Here is a 19354-nt window from a genome sequence, read left to right as displayed (position 1 = left end):
GTGGTCTATTGTTTGGCCGATCGTATGCGATAATTCAAACGATACAACCATTTACTTAAGACCTTATTGTTGAGATATTTTGTGTAATGCCAGTGTCAGTGGCCGTTTTGCAATGGTTCTCAAGTTTAAAAATATATTAATTCTAATAACTTCTCCATTTTTATAAGAAGCTGAGTCGACTCCAAAAAAGCCACCCGTGACCGCATTAATGGCTTCGATAAGTTTACAGGAAGCTATGCAAAATCTATGTTACGAGAACTGAAGATAAAGACTTATTTTTTTAAATCTATCAATGCAGAGCACTAGATGTTTTGGTAACAGTCATAAAACTCATTATTTTTGGCTAGATTAAGAGAAATGTGCCGTTTGGGTCCCAGTTCCCAGTTCTCAGTACTTGAGAATAAGAACACTCCATTTCTTTCCCATATCTCTTGCGGAGTAGACAGAGCCAACGGTCTTAAAATAACTGAAAGCCCACGTAGACGACCAACTATGTCTCATTGATGAAATTTAAATTTAAATAGTGACAGGTTACTAGCCCATCTCCGACAAGCGGAATCCCTTACTCATCCTGACGTAAAAGGCGACCTAGGGAATAGATATGGTTAGTTTTTATCATAATTCAATTCGGTTTCACTTCCCCTGCAAAATATATGGAGATCAAACTGGTGATCGCTTCTTGTAGAAGCCGAGATTATTGTTAAACTACGTACTGATCTCTTCTCCAGAGTGGTGAGGATATAACCGAGATCAACACCAAAGAAGATAATATGAGAATTTTATACACTTTCTAACTGTCCCGGCAAACGTTTGTTTTGCCATATAAATATTTTTTAAGTAATTTCTAGTTCATAAAAATGTTAAGGGTGGACAACCCTTATTACTTAGGTGTATGAAAAATAAATGTTGGCCGATTCTCAGACCAACTCAATATGCTCACATAATTTCATGAGAATCGGTCAAGCCGTTTCGGTGGAGTACAGGAACGAACATTTTGACACGAGAATTTTATACACACATACATACATATGGGCACGTCTATATCCCTTGCGGGGTAGACAGAGCCAACAGTATTGAAATGACCGAATGGCCACGTTCAGCTATTTGGCTTAATGATAGAATTGAGATTGAAATAGTGACAGGTTGCTAGCCCATCGTCTAAAAAAGAATCCCAAGTTGGTTGTGTAACCCTATCCCTTAGTCGCCTTTTATGACATCCATGGGAAAGAGATGGAGTGATTCTATTCTTTTATTTTGTTGTATTGGTGCCGGGAATTACACGGAACAATTATATCAAATTAGAGAATTTTATTTATAAGATTAATCAGCTAAATTCGTAAAGTTTGAGGAGCGCTGCTCGCCGCCGTGTGAACCCGCAGCCGTCACGGGAGGCGCGCGTGGCGTTACAAATACGACGCGGTACACTTGCCACTGTTTTGGGCACTGTACTTAATACAATGTTTCTCAGAATCTATGCACCGACTGTTTGATTTTATTTTTCTACTAGCTGTATAACCGCAACTTAGTCACTAGAATAGTAATAGGTATAGGGCTTTATTGAAGCTCTCAAGGATGAATATTTTTTCTCCGTTTTTTTTTCACATATTTTCCATTATTTCTTTGCTCCTTAAAGGTGCAGCGTAATATTATATAGCCTTAAGCCTTCCTCGATGAATGGTCTATTCAATGCGAATTTTTCAATTCGAACCAGTAGTTCCTGATATTAGCTTGTTCAAACAAACAAACAAACTCTTCAGCTTTATTATATTAGTATAGATACTTACTTCTATATGCAACGTCGTCTATTCACATATACATAGATCATCATATCCGTGCTAGTCTCGTATTCGTCTGCGCTTCTCTGGAGAGGACCCTGGATGGTGCCTTTGACCATGATCCTACCTCCGTAGCGTAAAGACGCCGTAAAAAGCGAAATAGCGATAGTTTTTCACGCGATAAAAACGGCGTCGCGCGTGCTCGGCAACGGGGCCTGGATTTATGTTTAAGCGACTCTCGTCTGACCCGGTGAGCGTCGGTGGTCGAATTGGTAAGGTGCCCGGGTAAAATGCGTGATGCGCAGAAAGGCACAGATTCAAATCCCTCCTCGACCATGTACCAATGACTATTTTCAAAGTTATGTAGATTAGTTTGAATACTAACCGATGCTCTTAAGGCGAGGAAAACATTGTGAGGCAACTTGTACATTCAGGCGAATGGATGTGTAACCATGGGTTCCATCCATTTTTTTAATCCAATACAATTTTATTTAAAGGTTTACCAGCAAAAATGTTACGAAGGTCAGATGGGAGTCGCTTCGTGTAAAAACCTGATTCACCCAAGCCAAGATCCACGATCGAAGGCATACCCTGAACTCCTCTTTTGAATGGTGATGATGCAACCGGGACTAAAGCCAGGAGGAAGAATGGTAAGATGCCTTAAAAATTTGGTGAAAGAAATATTAAGACTGATTGTTGTAACGCATCCTCAATGCTTTTAATCTGCGCTGCCTCTTTGGTTATGGATTTTCCTTTTTATTTTGGTTGACTGGAAGAAATCCCGATTGGGATAAGTCCGCCATTGAACATATTCTTCTATATCCAATGACTGTTTTATTTTTGTTATATTTATTTTTATGTGCAATAAAGAGTTTACAAACAAACAAACACTCAAATAAAATATGACTACAGAGTGATTTAAACCTTGATACGGATATCTTGTAGTATATATTAAACACGCATATAGTTCCACAACAATGTTATATGTATAATCCTTAATACCCAGCAATATACAAACCTTTATGCTAACCAGCAATCCGGCTCCTAGAAGTCATTACAACAATTGTGGCCATTCATAGTAATTCATACAAACACTTTGATATTCATACAGCCTGTGCTTTCTCAGCCGCCTTAAGTTCTGCATACAATAGACCCGTCTGAGAATAGGCGACTGCATGACTCATAGGGAATCTAAACCTAGGGTTACTGGTTCCTAGATGACTAACTAAATAGACACACTAAGTTAATAGACTGAAGGACCTGCCTCTGATAATCCGATGTTGGCCTCATATTAGTTCGCATATAATGCCTCTGATAAAAAAATACATAAGATCTGCCAGAGTCGACACAATAAGAAGAAGACATAATAAATCTGGTTTCTAAAAAAAGGGATATAAACTTGGAATCTTCTTTCGGACGATGATGCCTCTGATAAAGCAATAGATCTACCAGAGTCAACACAATAAAAAGAAGACTTATACACCTAGTTTCAAAAAAAGGCATAGGCTTATAAACTTGGTATTATTTTTTTAGATGATGGGCTAGCAACCTGTGACTATTTGAATCTCAATTCTATCTTAAAGCCAATTAGCTGAACGTGGCCTATCAGTCTTTTAAGACTGCCGGCTCTGTCTTCCCCGCAAAGGATATAGACGTGATTATATGTATTAATGTATGTACCTATTAACTTTTATTACCAGCTAAACATGGCCTACAAGTTTAAGACAATTGACCCATAAGAGAATAATGGAGACATATAAACTAAGTAGAAGTTAGATTTTAGCTCTGTGCCAGCTAAGTTATCACGGCTAAAGCTAGCTACAACCTTTACGTAGGTAGTGCCTTTCTAATTGACGTAATCTGGTAGAAAGCCGAGTGTCATTACCGGCTTTATGATAATACAGCTTTGAACGACCGAAATCTAAAAGTTGGTTATGACTCATAAAACGTACCTAAGTTAAGATATGTATATATTTAGTTTAAACATAGATAATAAAAATTTGACGATATGTTCGTATTGAAATCATTAGTTTTACATTCATTCATATTTTTTAATGTAAACAATGTGCATTCGTCCACGATTTAAATTTAAGGGATCTATATGTGAGTGGGATTGGTCTTATTTTGCATTTTGTCCAAACATCTTCACGATTGATCCAATTTGAGTTTGCTTTCATACATGCATACATACAATCACGTTTATATCCCTCGCAGGGCAGACAGAGCCAACAATCTTGAAAAGATTGATAGGCGACGTTCAGCTATTTGATAAATTTGCTTAATGATAGAATTGAGATTCCAATAGTGACAGATTGCTAATATATCGCCTAAAAGAAGAATCCCAAGTTTGGAAGCCAATCCTTTAGTCGCCTTTTACGACATCCATGGGAAAGAGATGGAGTTGTCCTATTCCTTCTTTTCTAATGTTTACGAAAACCACACGGCACAAATTTTATTTAGGTTACAATTACATAAATTTTATTTCACCGTCATTTGTTTCACGCAGGCGAAGACACGGGCATAGCCTATACGTATACTTATAACTCGTTAGACAGGATCTATTCAATGGTTGGTGGGCGAACACTAGTCATGTTTCACGGCTCTGCTCGCGTCCGCCCGGGGCGGTTTCCATTAGTGTAGTAAAATAGTTTATGGCTAAGGAGTGTTTTTTTAAATATATTTGACTGAGTTATTGCTTTTAGCAAGCAGCTTAATGGAGTGAATAATAATTGTTAAAAATATTTTGCATCGGAAGTCAGTATTTATGAATAAGAATATCACCTTTCTAAATAGTGTTAATATGATTTGGTCGATGACATTAAAAAAAATATATCGAAGTAAATAAGTGGCCTTACATCACAGGCTATAAGCCTGTGATGTAAGGCCACTTATTTACTTTACTACTTTACGTTTTATTTACTTTATTACTTACGTTTTATTTACTTTACTCAAAAACTTGAGATTCCTCTTTTAGGCGATGGGCTAGCGACCTGTCACTATTTGAATCTCAATTCTATCATTCAGTCAAACAGCTGAACGTGGCCTATCAGTTTTTCAACACTGCTGGCTTTGTCAACCCCGCAAGGGATGTAGACGTGATTATATGAACGAATTAAAAAACTCACTTCATAAGTTGTCTGTTCATTAGATCGTCAAATGATGGTTCGAAGTTATATCGTACCAGACAGATAGACAAAAAATCCAAAATTAGTTTTTTAGCTATCTGTTACTCTTCATTAATCGCCACCTATCAGATTTTCGGATATATATTTAATGTACAGACATTCGATTTTACAGTCTCGTTACATATAACGAGTAGATTCAATACATATATTGATACTAAATACTTGCTTTTGTTTATCAAACAAATAATACATAAGAGGATACCAAACTGGTCCCAAAGTCGTTGACCTCATCCGATTTAGATTAGTTGTAATAAATTTCAAACATACAGTTCGTACAACTGACCACACATTTACCTTACTTAGGTACTAAAAATCAACTTTATTCAGACGACATAAGATGTAATCGTATAAGACGTCTTGCAGTCCATTGCCTGGAATATTCGACGCCATAGTGATAGGTCGATGACCGTTGATTGATCAGTACATTGTCATGGCAAAGCAGACCCTACCAAAGAGTCATGGGCATAAATGAAGTTGCTGGATAGTATACTGTAGCAACAAAGCAAAATGCCCTTAAAATATGAAACCCACGACGCCATTTTTATCGCGCCAAAAACGAGACAGCGATACTGTCTCATTTCACATACATACATATAGTCACGTCTATATCTCTTGCGAGGTAGACAGAGTCAATAGTCTCGAAAGACTGGAAGGTCACGTTCAGCTGTACGGCTTCATGATGGAATTGAGATTCAAATAGTGACAGGATGATAGTCCATCGCCTACAAGAGGAATCCCAAGTTTATAAGCCTATATCTATGTTGCTACGACATCCATGGGAAATATAGAGTGGTTCTATTTTGAGGTGCCGGAAACCATACGGAACTTACGTGTTGCACGTCATAATAAAAGCGACACAGCAATAATTTAGTAAAAAATAATTTTTCGGTTCTCTCAAAAGTAAATAAATAAAAACTGCTTTCCAGAACAACAAGTGCAACAATAAACGATCGAATCCAATTGACAAAATATTTAGTCCAGTCCATAGATTTTCAAATATGTCAATGCGTTCAGTACTCGCTATGGTAATCTCGTAATTGTTACAACCTGTTTGTATAAATTCAACATTACCTATGATTACAGTCTGTGTTACATATTAGATTTAGTTTCAAAACCAACATACGATCTAATTTAATATAATTTGTTTAACGAATCAGCGTAACAACTTTACCATCCGATGGGCCGCAAACTTGCTCCTGCGCAGTACATGTAACATACATACATTATCACGGCTTTATCACTTACGGAGTAGACAAAGCCGACAGTCTCGCAAAGACTAAAAGGCCACGTTCAGTTGTACGGCTTTATATGGAATTGAGATTCAAATAGTGACAGTTACAGTACAAGTAAAACCATAGAATTCAGAATATTATGAGACCACAGAAGTGACACGTACTGGTAAGCGCTTGACGGTAATCACCACCAATATCGTATTTATTTGAGAGTGTCATAACTACGTATAGTATATGACTTCGTGTGTTCAAGACGTCGACACAAATTATTTGTACATACACAATATATTATATCCTTATCCCTTATAGAGTAAACAAAGCCCTAAATTTCAAAACGACTAAATGACCCATTTCAATTTTATGACTTAACGATAGATTGAAGATATTCAATTAGTAATGAAAGGAGAATCACAAGTTTATTAATTCTAGAAAGGTATTTTATTGTCTTGTATTATTCCGATTTCTGTGTGTAAAAGCAAGTCATCTCTTGGAGGCAGACTCAAGATTTTTAATATCTTAAGTGGACTGGCACAAAAGATGTTTACCGCAGAGGTTGCCCAGTAATTCTCAAAGTATTCATTAATTTTAACTCTCTGAAGTTAAATATACTTGTGGTTTTGTGAAAACAATGATTAAATCTTTTCTCGCAATTACTAAAAATAAACTGTTCTCAGAAAGCGTATTTGTGAAACTTGGAGGAAATTAACGCGAATTAAATTAGGAAATTCATTTTTAGATCGTGTAGGCGCGCGATTATCCTTCCTCCACGGTTTCAAAATATTTAATCGTAACTTTACAAGGTTCTGTAGAAATTTATTCAAATTAAACTATATTGAGCGCACATGGTCGAAGTAGGATTTGAATCTGTGCACCATGTTTTTTAGTTGTATGTTAGACTACCGACGCTTTTAAAGTCTAAATTACTAACAAAACAAATCGTTGTTACCTAAAAATTACATTCACGTTCATTCAATTGATATATAATGTAAAAGACATATACCTTTAACACAATAACTACCTATGTAGGTAGGTGTAATAGGTTACCTCCATAGAAGTTCCGCAAGACACCGTGGGCGTCTCAGATATAGTCTACATGAGGACTCGTGACTTGAATAATGAGCTCCAACGCTACGTTCTTTTCCTTGAATCATTTGATGCGGTCGTTTTGAAAAGGTTCTGTGAATAGAAGCTTTTAACAATAAAATACTGTTTAAAGCTTCTATTCCGTGATAAAAGTTTATATTTTAAATTAATAAAATCTTTTTTAGCAAATGGCCCGTATAAGCGCTCCCTTACCCTAACCTTTTAAATTATAATGAAGAAAAATGTCGTAATATTATAAATGTTTTGTTTGTATGTTTGTTTCTCAGTCTTTTACGCCAAAGCCACTGGACAGATCTTTATGAAATTTTGCATACATACGCTACGTTCTTTTCCTTGAATCATTTGATGCGGTCGTTTTGAAAAGGTTCTGTGAATAGAAGCTTTTAACAATAAAATACTGTTTAAAGCTTCTATTCCGTGATAAAAGTTTATATTTTAAATTAATAAAATCTTTTTTAGCAAATGGCCCGTATAAGCGCTCCCTTACCCTAACCTTTTAAATTATAATGAAGAAAAATGTCGTAATATTATAAATGTTTTGTTTGTATGTTTGTTTCTCAGTCTTTTACGCCAAAGCCACTGGACAGATCTTTATGAAATTTTGCATACATACGTAGAGTGTGGACAACGGAAAGGTCTCCACACAAACGGAGTCGCGGACGAAAGCTATATAGATTATAATTACTGTTTATTGTTTTGTAATCAGTTTTCTGTGCTAAATAAATAAAAAATACTAAAATAATGAACAGCAGAAATTTGCGTTGAACACCACCATAGAGTGCGACTCTCTTTAAAGAAATGATTACTTAAAAACAGTCAAATAACTCCTACTACCAAGAAATATTAGCTTCATAAGATTTCTACTCATAAAATAATAATTACTTACCTATATACCTACTAAAAAGCCTACCAAGAATGCCGTTTATCCTTTTTATTGCCTTGGACAAACCGGAGATGTTCGCAGCGAAAGTACCTGAAACCGACGAGCTTGCATAAAGAGAGTTATGAATGCAGATGAAACGAAAGAAGTGTGCAGGGAAAGATGTGGTCCCATGCCTACCCCTCCGGGAAAGAGGCGTGATTTATGTATGTATGTATGTATATAGAATGCCGTTTAGTAAAATATTTTTATTATTTTTTTGGGAGGTGGCAGAAGCGCCTTCTCTATGACAACATAGTCCAGAAGACAAAGCGGTCATCAACCCACCAACCCAGCATGCTGACAATGGGTAAAATATCCCCCATTTCTGGGGAGGCCTTAGTCCAGCAGTGGACTTTTATGAGCTGTTAAGATAACTATTAGACTATTTCAACATTAAGGACCTTTTGTAACATACATAGCTTAAGATCAGGAAATTTTAAAATAAGTACGTTAACATTCTTGTCTATTCGCAATTTAAAATTTTGGGACAAATTCTCTACATATTAAAGCTTAATGCTCACTGATTTACTGACATATCAACGTATGTATACCCCAAACCTCTGGTACATACATACATACATAGATGTATACATGGTAGATACATGGTAGATACTTGCTTTACTTGCTTGCTGATGCAACCGACTGACTCTTAACACAAGCAAAACCAAATACGTTACATTCTCATTCAAAACTAATCTACAACCGCCACCAACCTTCACCTTAACCGCTCACGATTGTAACCAAATGTTCCAAAATTGTACATGCCCCCAATTAGAAAAAGTTGAACACTTAAAATACCTAGGAGTCATTATAGACCAAACCCTATCGTTTAAACAACATACGGAAACCCTAACAACTAGACTGCGCAAACTAGTCTATATATTTAAAACTATTAGACATATATCCGACCGTAAAGTGATACTGATGGTGTACAACGCCCTATGCCAATCGCTCATCAACTACTGTATTACCACATGGGGGGGAGTAGCCAAAACACACCTTCTAGAAGTCGAAAGAGCCCAAAGATGCATTCTTAAGGTAGCAGCGAGCCTCCCCTTTCGTCACCCAACTGATGAACTATATAAACATTGGGACGTACTCACAGTCAGACAATCATATATATTACGCATCACCCTTACACAACACTCTTACATCCAATATGACCCAAATAAATTCATAGACAGGCGACGGAACAGAACAGTTTGCGTAATACCCCCTCTCAACACAGCTACTGCAACTTCTTTCTTCTTTTACCTTGGACCGTACATTTACAACAAAATAAACAAACATTTAAATATATACCCACTACACAAATATAGCTGTAAAAAAACAATTATAACCTACCTAAAAACATTAAATTATACAGACACAGAAAAGCTACTTGAACAAATTATTTAGCACAACCACCAATGCAATTCCTCACCACTAAATCTTCCTCCAAATAAAAAACCACTTTCGTACACATAAACAACACATCCTTCTCACAACCACACATACAATACAAATTAAACAGCCCAAATATGTTAGTACCTACTCAATCAAATCCATATTAGTACCTAATCATACAATACTTATATTATTTAATAATAGTTAACATAAGATAAAAGTATAGATAATAAATGCTACGAGTATGTAGTTATGTGTATATGTGGATGTATAGATACGTATATTTATACATGTATATGATGTATATATATGCGTTCATACAAATTCATAAGTGTATCCGTAAACGATACATATTCAAGCACCAGTGACTACAACAAGTACTCCAAGGGAGGGGCCTAGTCACCTGTAGGACAGGTTTCTTAGGAGACCTATTTCAGGGACTAGTCTCTTCACAAAGTGTACAAGTTCGTTCAAGTCTCTGACTTCAGAACTTAGTTAAGTTATCTATAGCGCTTCCTTCCTTATGTATTTATTTGTGAAGAGAAAATAAACGTTTTTTTTATTTATTTTATTTTTATACATAGATGTATACATGGTAGATACATGGTAGATATTTAAAATTCGTGCGTAACCTCACAAGTCCCTTCAGAAGGACGAAAATTAAACGAGACGTTTCTATAGATTCTATAGTAGGTATCCAGTCCAATTTAAGTATTTATTTGATTCACACACAGTTAAAATACTATATCACATCATGAAATCCTCAACCCGGATATGGCGGGGGTCAATCACCCGCGAATTCTCGATAATCAGTTAATTGTGCTATCAAATGTATGACAGTTGTAACCGCAATTTTCCCGTTGGCCACGCCCACTGGCACTGGGCTTAGTACATTGATATATAAGCAAATAGACTGCTTAATTATTAATATATTTTTTATTTATTTATATAGATAACTAATATTATAAAGCTGAAGAGTTTGTTTGTTTGTACGCGCTAATCTCAGGAACTACTGATTCGAATTTAAAAATTCTTTATTGAGGAAGGCTTTAGGCTATATGACATCACGCTGCAACTAAAAGGAGCAAAGAAATAATGGAAAACGGGAAAAAAACGGGGAAAATTATTCATCCTTGAGGGCTTCAATAATGCCCAAAATAACTATACCACGCGGTCAAAGTTGCGGGCACAGCTAGTATATTTATGTACATAAAGGAAAAGGTAAGAATAAAACTTAAACTAAAGAGAAATTTAGTACATGGGCACTAATTATTTCTAGAGAAATTAAAATTTAGTTGCGTAAGACTTACAAGAATTATGAATCTCATCATTCTGCGGGTGTTTAAGAGGAGCTCAGGTTCCGTGAACAACCATTACATTACATACAATAAATTATGCAATAAATTATGTACAAATTTATTCCTTCCTTGAAAACGCCCTACGGATTTAATATACACCTACTTATTTTATGAAGTGTAGATATTTTTTTTTTTCAAAAGATTATTACTAATTACCTTTACCTTGTTAAGATTACTAATTGACATACCTTGATTACCTACTTTATTTACAATGATTACTAATCTATTTTGTTTAGTTACCTTGTAAAAATAATTGACAAAGTTTAATTCTTAAGCAAAGGTTCTTTAAATAGATTTTCCAAAGATAAAAAAGTAAAGTTTTTACGGCTGCGATATATATGCTATCTATTTTTTTTATATCTCATTGGTATCACAAGTGTAGGAGCTGAGTGATGGTCGTGGTAATCCGCCTTCTAAGCTGTTGTAATTAAGGTCTCCGTTAAAAGACTATTCATCCTTTTGTTTTTTTATTTTTATTTATGACTTTGTAACTGTACTTTGCCTCTTAAGAATTACTAACGCTTGCTTGAGGCTACACTGACTTGAAATTCTTAAGGTAACCCTAAGTAAGGCCTATGTGATCATTACTGTCTACATACCAACACAAGCGACCCGCCCCGGCTTCACGCGGATAGCTTTAATAGATATAAACCTCCTTCGGAAAACCCTCTTTTCAACATTTTATACAGAAACAAAAAACATCCACAACTTTTCGAGATTAGCGCATTTATACGGACAGAAAACAATAAGGGGACTTATTATAATATTATATATTCTTTATAATATGTATATAGCTCTTATGCTTTATTTACATTTAGCAATCTTCTCAAGCACGCTTGATTTTCGCGTGGCCAAGAGTGAATCGAAGGAACCGCTAGTAATAAACAGATTACTGGTCCCTAGGGGGACACCACTAGTCAGGGGTGTTAAATTCCAATACACGACTATACAGCGGTTGTAATTCAAATCCATCTAACAATACGCGTCAAGATATAATCTCCCAAACTTCCGTCAAGACAAAACAATCTTTATGTATCAAACGTTACAGTACACTTTTGATTTCACGCATTATACACGTCCATAAAATATACGAGTGATTGTCGGATGGTCGCGATTCTAAGATAGTAAAATAGAGATACGCTATTATGCGATCGGCGATATAAACTCGCACGACAGAAGTAACTACCATTTTCGTAAAGCAATTAAATTCCAATAGCTGTCATTTGCTGGTACCGTTTCCTATAAATAATATCTGGTAATTTATTGGACAATAAAAATTATAATTGCAAAGCGTCCGGCTTGAGTGGACCTGGAGGTCTATCCACGGACAAAGCATTTATCTTATTTCTCTCTCTTGTCTCTGAAGGAGTAAGTTACGTTTTGTAATGATAGGAAGTTATAAGGCAGAGATAACTGTTAAAGTAGGACGCCTTTTTCCTGGAGGGATAGGCAAAGACTATATCTTTATCCATTATTGAGAAATAAATACACTGAAATGTTTATTTCACTCTTCTACAATTATGTCAGCTCGATATCTCAATTGTAATTTCGATATTTCCAATATTCTTACTTTATCCTGACTAACACTGCGCCCGCGCATATCTTCAGTGAAAAGCCAATCTATGTCGTGCGGCTCCTAATAGACACTCGTTAGTTTATCTCAAATCTGCTCCGGCGCTGTCTTCGCTCGTCCATTACACGCTGAAAGCCATCTAGAACTACATTCCGTTATTCATACTAAGCCAATTAATTACTCTTGTCGAGTTAAAATTGGTTTTTCTTTCGATTCGATCGGTTTTATTCGTATAAAAAGCGTTCGAAAAGTAAAGTAAGTAATGTAAAAGTCTATTCTTTCTGTGCCAAATTCGTAAGAGAGGATTTGTAATTTGTTTGCTATGTATAATATCTGGCGACATCTCAATGCCAAAAGATACGAGAGCCAATCACGCGACGCTATCAGCCAATAACAGCGATGAGTCTGAATCGCGCAAGCAAAGATTTCATGGATTGGAGCATGTATAAAATCTCCGACACAGCATCGTTGGAGCCGCGTTTCCCCAGGCATAACACCTAGCCGAATGTGGCGGAAGATCTTCCCTTTGATGTCAGTGATGCTACGAAAAAGCAAATTTGTTATGACATAAATTTGTATTGTTTGTGATATTACATACAATATGCCTGGATGTGTAACCATGATTCAATATGTCTTGGGTTCCCTTTTAAACTTGGGACTCTTCTTTTAGGCGATGGGCTAGCAACCTTTCACCATTTGAATCTCAATTCTATAATTAAGCCAAACAGCTGAACGTGGCCTATCGGTCGACTATGTTGGTTCTGTCTACCCCGCAAAGGATATATACGTGATTATATATGTATGTTCGTATATAACATTGATGATGAAAATGTAATTCTTTTAGCTTAACTTAACAAATATTTGCTCTACTTAAGTTCGCTTTATGCAACCGCCTGCGCAGACCGTGTCAAATCGTGAAAGTGGTTCAATTCTTAAAATATCTTACTGAATTTCGTCAACACCGTCACCAGCTCCAACAGCCGTGATCGTCTAGTGGTTAGGACCCTACGTTGTGGCCGTAGTAACCCAGGTTCGAATCCTGGTCACGGCAGTGAAAACTGTCACGGTGGAGCTATATTTTTATTTTCATCAGTGTCGATACCACTGTAGGTTTAGACATAAAGATTTCTTGTGATGAATAGTTTCATGAACCTTAGTACTTCTATCAAGTGCCTGCATACCGTTTTCTCGTGTCAATGGTCAAATAGCTATTTGTGCCAGTGCTTAAATAAAACCATAATTAAGGTACAACATCAATGTTTCACGCAAAAAAAGTCATTAATTTCCTTCGAAATTCAAAAAGCATTTTCGTTAATTTCTTAATGCCATTGTGAGCAAGTGAACACATGTGTAAGGTAATTAAAGTGCATCATCAAGAGGTCATCACCCTCTGAAGTCATGACCCCGTCACTGCCAGTGCCATTCGACGTAGGTTCGTAAAACAGAGCAAAGAAGCGACCGGACATGTGTCTTTTAGAAGCTTCACTTGTGAATGCTTCGCACTTTCCCATTATCGGACTATACGGCGCGGGCGGCGATTACACCTATCCCACCCACCTGTAGTCAAAATCCCCAAATCCTTTATGAATTTGACATAAAATTTTAAACAGACAATTAAAAAATTAATAGAATAACGAAAATTTTTATTGGACTACTTTAAGAATTATTAAATTATCGTAGGTTTAGCTTAAGACACGAGTTCCAACAAGCTGCCGCCTTAGGAGAGCGAGCTACGTAACTTGGTGAAGTAGACCAAAGGAGAAGTAAGGATCCCCGGGTGTTGGAGAGGGGGCGTAGGGTAGACCATGACGACACATATTTATTAAGCGAAATACCAAAATATAAATTCCCATCTCGCTTCTCTGTTCCCCGATAGCTACAACTTAGTAATTTTCAAGACAAGGAGTAGGTATTATTTGAGTTTACGTTATTCACTTTAGACCTTATCATGCTACCCTCAAGAAAATTGAGTTACCGTCAAAAAAATGTACTCAAATTTCCAAACAAAAAAAAAAAGAGCTACAGCTAGGGCGGTCTTCAGTGCACTGTGGTTTATCATTTACGATTTGCGACGGTACGTATGCACGTGTCAGACCACCTACCGAGCTTTGAACATGCTCGAGCTTTAAGTTTTGACTAGCGTTTTGTAATGTGCGATCTTTATTCTCGAATAGTAAGGAGAGTAACGTCAGAATTAGGAAAGCGGACCAAAGGCCCCAAAGCTTAATGGCAGAGGGTGCATCTGGGAACGCCATGACAAGAGAGGAGGAGAATTACGTCTAAAAATAGTTGTATTTACAAATACTAGTATCTACTTCTTCCTAGTGTCGAGTACATTTCTCACTCCTCAGAAGAGGAGCCCGGCGCCTTTTGAAAATGATTTGCATTGGGTGAGTCAAGTTTTTACACGAAGCGACTCCCATCTGACCTCCGCAACCTTTGCAGGGAAACCTAACCCACAGGTTTACTCCCGATATTTCCCTCACCATGAGAGTTTAGGACCAAACTGATTAACATAACTGACACCTCTTATAACATTATCCTTGTCATGGTAATCCTGGTTGCATCCTCACTGGCGTCATTGGCGTAGAGCCTATATATACCTAATTATAATCACGGCTATATTCCATGCTGGATAGACAGAGCCAAGACTCTTGAAAAGACTGAAAGGCCACGTTTAGCATAATATTGGAATTAAGATTCAAATAAGCAGTTTAACAAGAAGAAGCCCAAGTTTATTAGTCAATCTTTGTCTGATCGACTTATCGATCCTGTCTAAGTCAGATTTTGACATGAAGCGATCCCGTCTGACCTCCGCAACCTTCGCTGAGGGTCCTAACCCTGAAATAGCTAATAAATTGAAATATTCCCCATAAAATAGGGCTAATAAATTGAAATATTACCTGAAAGTAAAATAACGCTATATTGAATAGTGTGTTCATGAACGCATAAGCAATATGTTAAAATCATAACTGCATACGATATACGAAGATATCTGAATCTAAAACTTGTATTAACAATTTCTTTACATGTAATAACTCATCTGGAATTTATTAACATTAGTTCCGGTTTGAAGTAACGGTTCTGGTACGGACCATAACGCTCAGTCTCCGGGCTAATCTCTATTAGGTACCGCCTACAGAACATTATAAATAAGATGAGATTTTTATAAAGTCTTTTATACTGTTAGGAAGTTCCTTCGTACTTATATCTGAGACGAATTTATACTAAACTTAATTTATGTATGCAAAAATAAATTTATCTATCTCATACATTTTCCCGGCAAAACCGCTCGATCAAAATATGATGAAATTTTATATAAATATAATTAAAAAAATAAATTAAAAATCCTCTAAGGAAATACGATATACAAATAATGATTAACCCTTTGTCTAAAAGAAGAATCCCAAGTCTATACCTTCTAGTTGCAAAAACGTCCTTTCACAGATCACTAAATAACCAAGACACTAAAAATAAACCTAGAGAATACGTAGCCAAGACCGCAGATGACAGAAATGGCGCCATAAGATATATTTCTCAGCCATCGCAGATTTTATCTAAATAATTTATATTAATGGCTCCCTGCATACATCTTACGGGTGACTGGAGAAAGGTTTATGTGGATTTTTAATTTGTAAATTGTAGGCATTATAAAGCTATACGTCTTGATTACAGAGCTTCAATTAATATAATTGTAGTGTCGTGTATAATTATAGTTCGTGTTATGTGGAATCTATATAAATAGGTATAAGAAAAAGGCAGTGACTGACCGATTGAATGACATAATATTAACGCACAATTATTTGGCGTACAGGTTGTATGCCGTGTGGTTTCCGGCATATAAGAATATTATCACTCCATATCATTCCCATGGATGTCGTAAAAGGCGAGTAATGGATAGGCTTATAAACTTAGGATTCTTCTTTAAGTCGATGGGCTAGCAATCTGTCAGTATTTGAATCTCAATTCTATCATTAAGCCAAACAGCTGAACGTGGCCTACCAGTGTTTTCAAGCCTGTTAGCTCTGTCTACCCCGCAAGGTATATGAACGTAAATGTAAAAAATATAACGATCACACCGAGGCCACTTTGTCTATCTGCTCTTAAGATTTCATTGACATATTGTTATTCGTGTTACTTATCACACATCATAAATTAATGAGTCTGTAATTACACCCGGCCTGGCAACTATTCAGTTTTATTGAACGTATTCGAGATAACGAGACGCGACTACGCATATCTACGATCAATAACGAATAAACTGCTGGTGTCGCCATGATCGCGTGATTAATGTGGATTTTAATCCATCCATCCATATAATCACGTCTATATCCCTCGCGGGGTAGACAGAGCCAACAGTCTTGAAAAGACTGAATGGTCACGTTCAGCTATTCGGCTTAATGATAGAATTGAGATTCAAATAGTGACAGGTTAATAGCCCATCGCCTAAAAAAGAATCCCAAGTTTGTAAGCCTATGTCTTAGTCGCTTTTTACGACATCCATGGCAAAGAGATGGAGTGGTCCTATTCTTTTGTTCATTAGTACCGGAAACCACACGGCACTAGATGTTGGATTTTAATTACATTTGTTAATTAATTGCATAGAGAAATAAATATCATACACTCGTACATGTATAAAATCACGTTTATACGCTTTGCGGGGTAGACAGAGCTATCAGTTCCGAAAAGACGGATAGGCCACGTTCAGCTGTTTGGCTTAATTAAAGAATTGAGATTCAAATAGTAATAGAAAGAAATTGCTGAGAAGAATTATTGCCTAATCTTTAGAGGGCAAGGCAAAACATGAGAACATAACTTCTATATATATAAAAAAATAACCTAGACTTTACACAGTAAATCAATAATACGATAATCACCTCTTTATTCCTTGCGGGAAGACAGAGCCGTTTTTGATAATAATAATAATGATAATCTATAATCTAATCTAATAATCAATAATTAATATTACAAATGAACTAAAAATAATACATATTGATAATACAAATGGAATTACAATTAATGGCAGTAGACAGGCAACGATTCATTGTTCATCTCAGTCATATTAACTAAAAAAACACATTGAGTGTCTGAAATAATATATTAATCTAAAGTAACCTCAAAGCCCAAAAATTCTCAAGCACCTCTTATTCTTATGTATTATTTAGTGGTTCCCGGCACCAATACAAAAAAGAATAGGACCATTTCATCTCTTTCCCATGGATGTAGTAAAAGGCGACTAAGGGATATGCTTACAAACTTAGGATTCTTTTAAGGGCAATGGGCTAGGAACCTGTCACTATTTGAATCTCAATTCTATCATTAAGCCAAATAGCTGAACGTGGCCATTCAGTCTTTTCAAGACTGCTGATTCTGTCTACCCCGCAAGGGATATAGACGTGATCAATGTATGTATTAAGTATCGAACCGTCGAATTGCTATGAAACAGAACCTATCGGTTCCGTCCACTAAGGATTACCATTAAAAAGATCAATGTTAAAAAGTAAAAAAAAAAAAAAAACACAAAAGTCGCACCGCATCATGGCGGCCCTACACTCAACGGGCGAGTCGGGGAGTCGACAAAAAAAACCATTAAAAAAACCAACGACAAAAAACTGACCGACCGCCGACTACGAGCTATACGTATTTCAAAACCAAGGTTACATTTTCGCGAGCGTCTATACGTCTACAGGTTACGTAGAATCGTATAGTTGTAAGAGTATTGTGCTGTGCGGTTCCCGGCACCAATATAAAAAAAAAGAATAGGGCCACTCCATCTCGTTCCCATGGATGACGTAAAGAGCGACTAAGGGATAGGCTTATAAACTTGGGATTCATCTTTTAGGCGATGGGCTAGGTCACTATTTGATTCTCAATTCTATCATAAAGCCAAACAGCTGAACGTAGCCTATCAGTCTTTTCAAGACTGTTGGCTCTGTCTACCCTGCAAGGGATATAGACGTGATTATATGTATGTATGTAAGTATAGTTGAAAGCGTATTGTCGATGTTCGAGTGTAAAACATAGGTTACGACTTGTATGAAACATTTAAAAAGACTATTTGCTGAATAAAGTACATATGTATAGTTACTCTGTATCCATTGCGGGGTAGACAGAGCCAATAGTCTTAAAAAGAATAAAAGGCCACTTTCAGCTGTATGGCTTTGTGATGACATTGAGATTCAAATAGTGACAGGTTGCTAGCACATCATCTACAAGAGGAATCCTTAGTTAATAAGCCTACCCCGTTGTTGCCTTTTTCGTCACCCATGGGAAAGATATGGAGTGGACTAAATAAAGTACATTTTGTTTTTTAAATCTTACTTTGAGGAAAATGGCAAATGGGCTTTCAGGATGAGCGAAAAGAAATAATCTTTTGAATATGAAATTATTTGTTTGTTTGTTACCTCTTTACGGGTAATCTACTAAAATTAATCTTCTTGAAATATCACAATAATATAACGAAGAATAAAAAATACCTTTTATCCCGCTAAAATTCCCGTGGGATTTGCGAATAACCTGTATTCTTTTGTAGGTGTCGCTAAATTCGTTGATTTTAATAGCCGCTACTAAATTTCCCGCTTTTTGTAGGTAGCTCTAATTTCGCGCGGACGAAGCTGCAAGTAAAACCTATAGTATTCCATAAATATAACCCTTCTAGGACAATCCAACAAAAACACGGAGTAGCCTTGTCACTCTGGTAAAAAAAAATAAAACATGTCAACTCACTATTTCACCGATTCTTTCCGACACATTGTTTTTGCTGACCTTCCGCTGGTAGTAACGACAAATAAAATTCAGGCCATGGGACAGAGACGACCT

The 19354-nt window shown here is 36.4% G+C and overlaps 1 non-coding gene across 1 annotated transcript; it reads left to right on the top strand.

The window, feature by feature from the left end:
* Window positions 1-13514: 13514 nt before the first annotated feature.
* On the top strand, window positions 13515-13586 carry Trnah-gug (transfer RNA histidin (anticodon GUG)). The gene has a single exon. It is a non-coding gene; the product is annotated as a tRNA-His (tRNA).
* Window positions 13587-19354: the final 5768 nt, after the last annotated feature.

This window comes from Amyelois transitella, chromosome 3 (genome assembly GCF_032362555.1).
Source record: "Amyelois transitella isolate CPQ chromosome 3, ilAmyTran1.1, whole genome shotgun sequence".
Classification (NCBI taxonomy): domain Eukaryota; kingdom Metazoa; phylum Arthropoda; class Insecta; order Lepidoptera; family Pyralidae; genus Amyelois; species Amyelois transitella.
The sequence above is the reverse complement of the archived record's forward strand: the minus strand, read 5'-3'. Positions and strand labels throughout refer to the sequence as shown.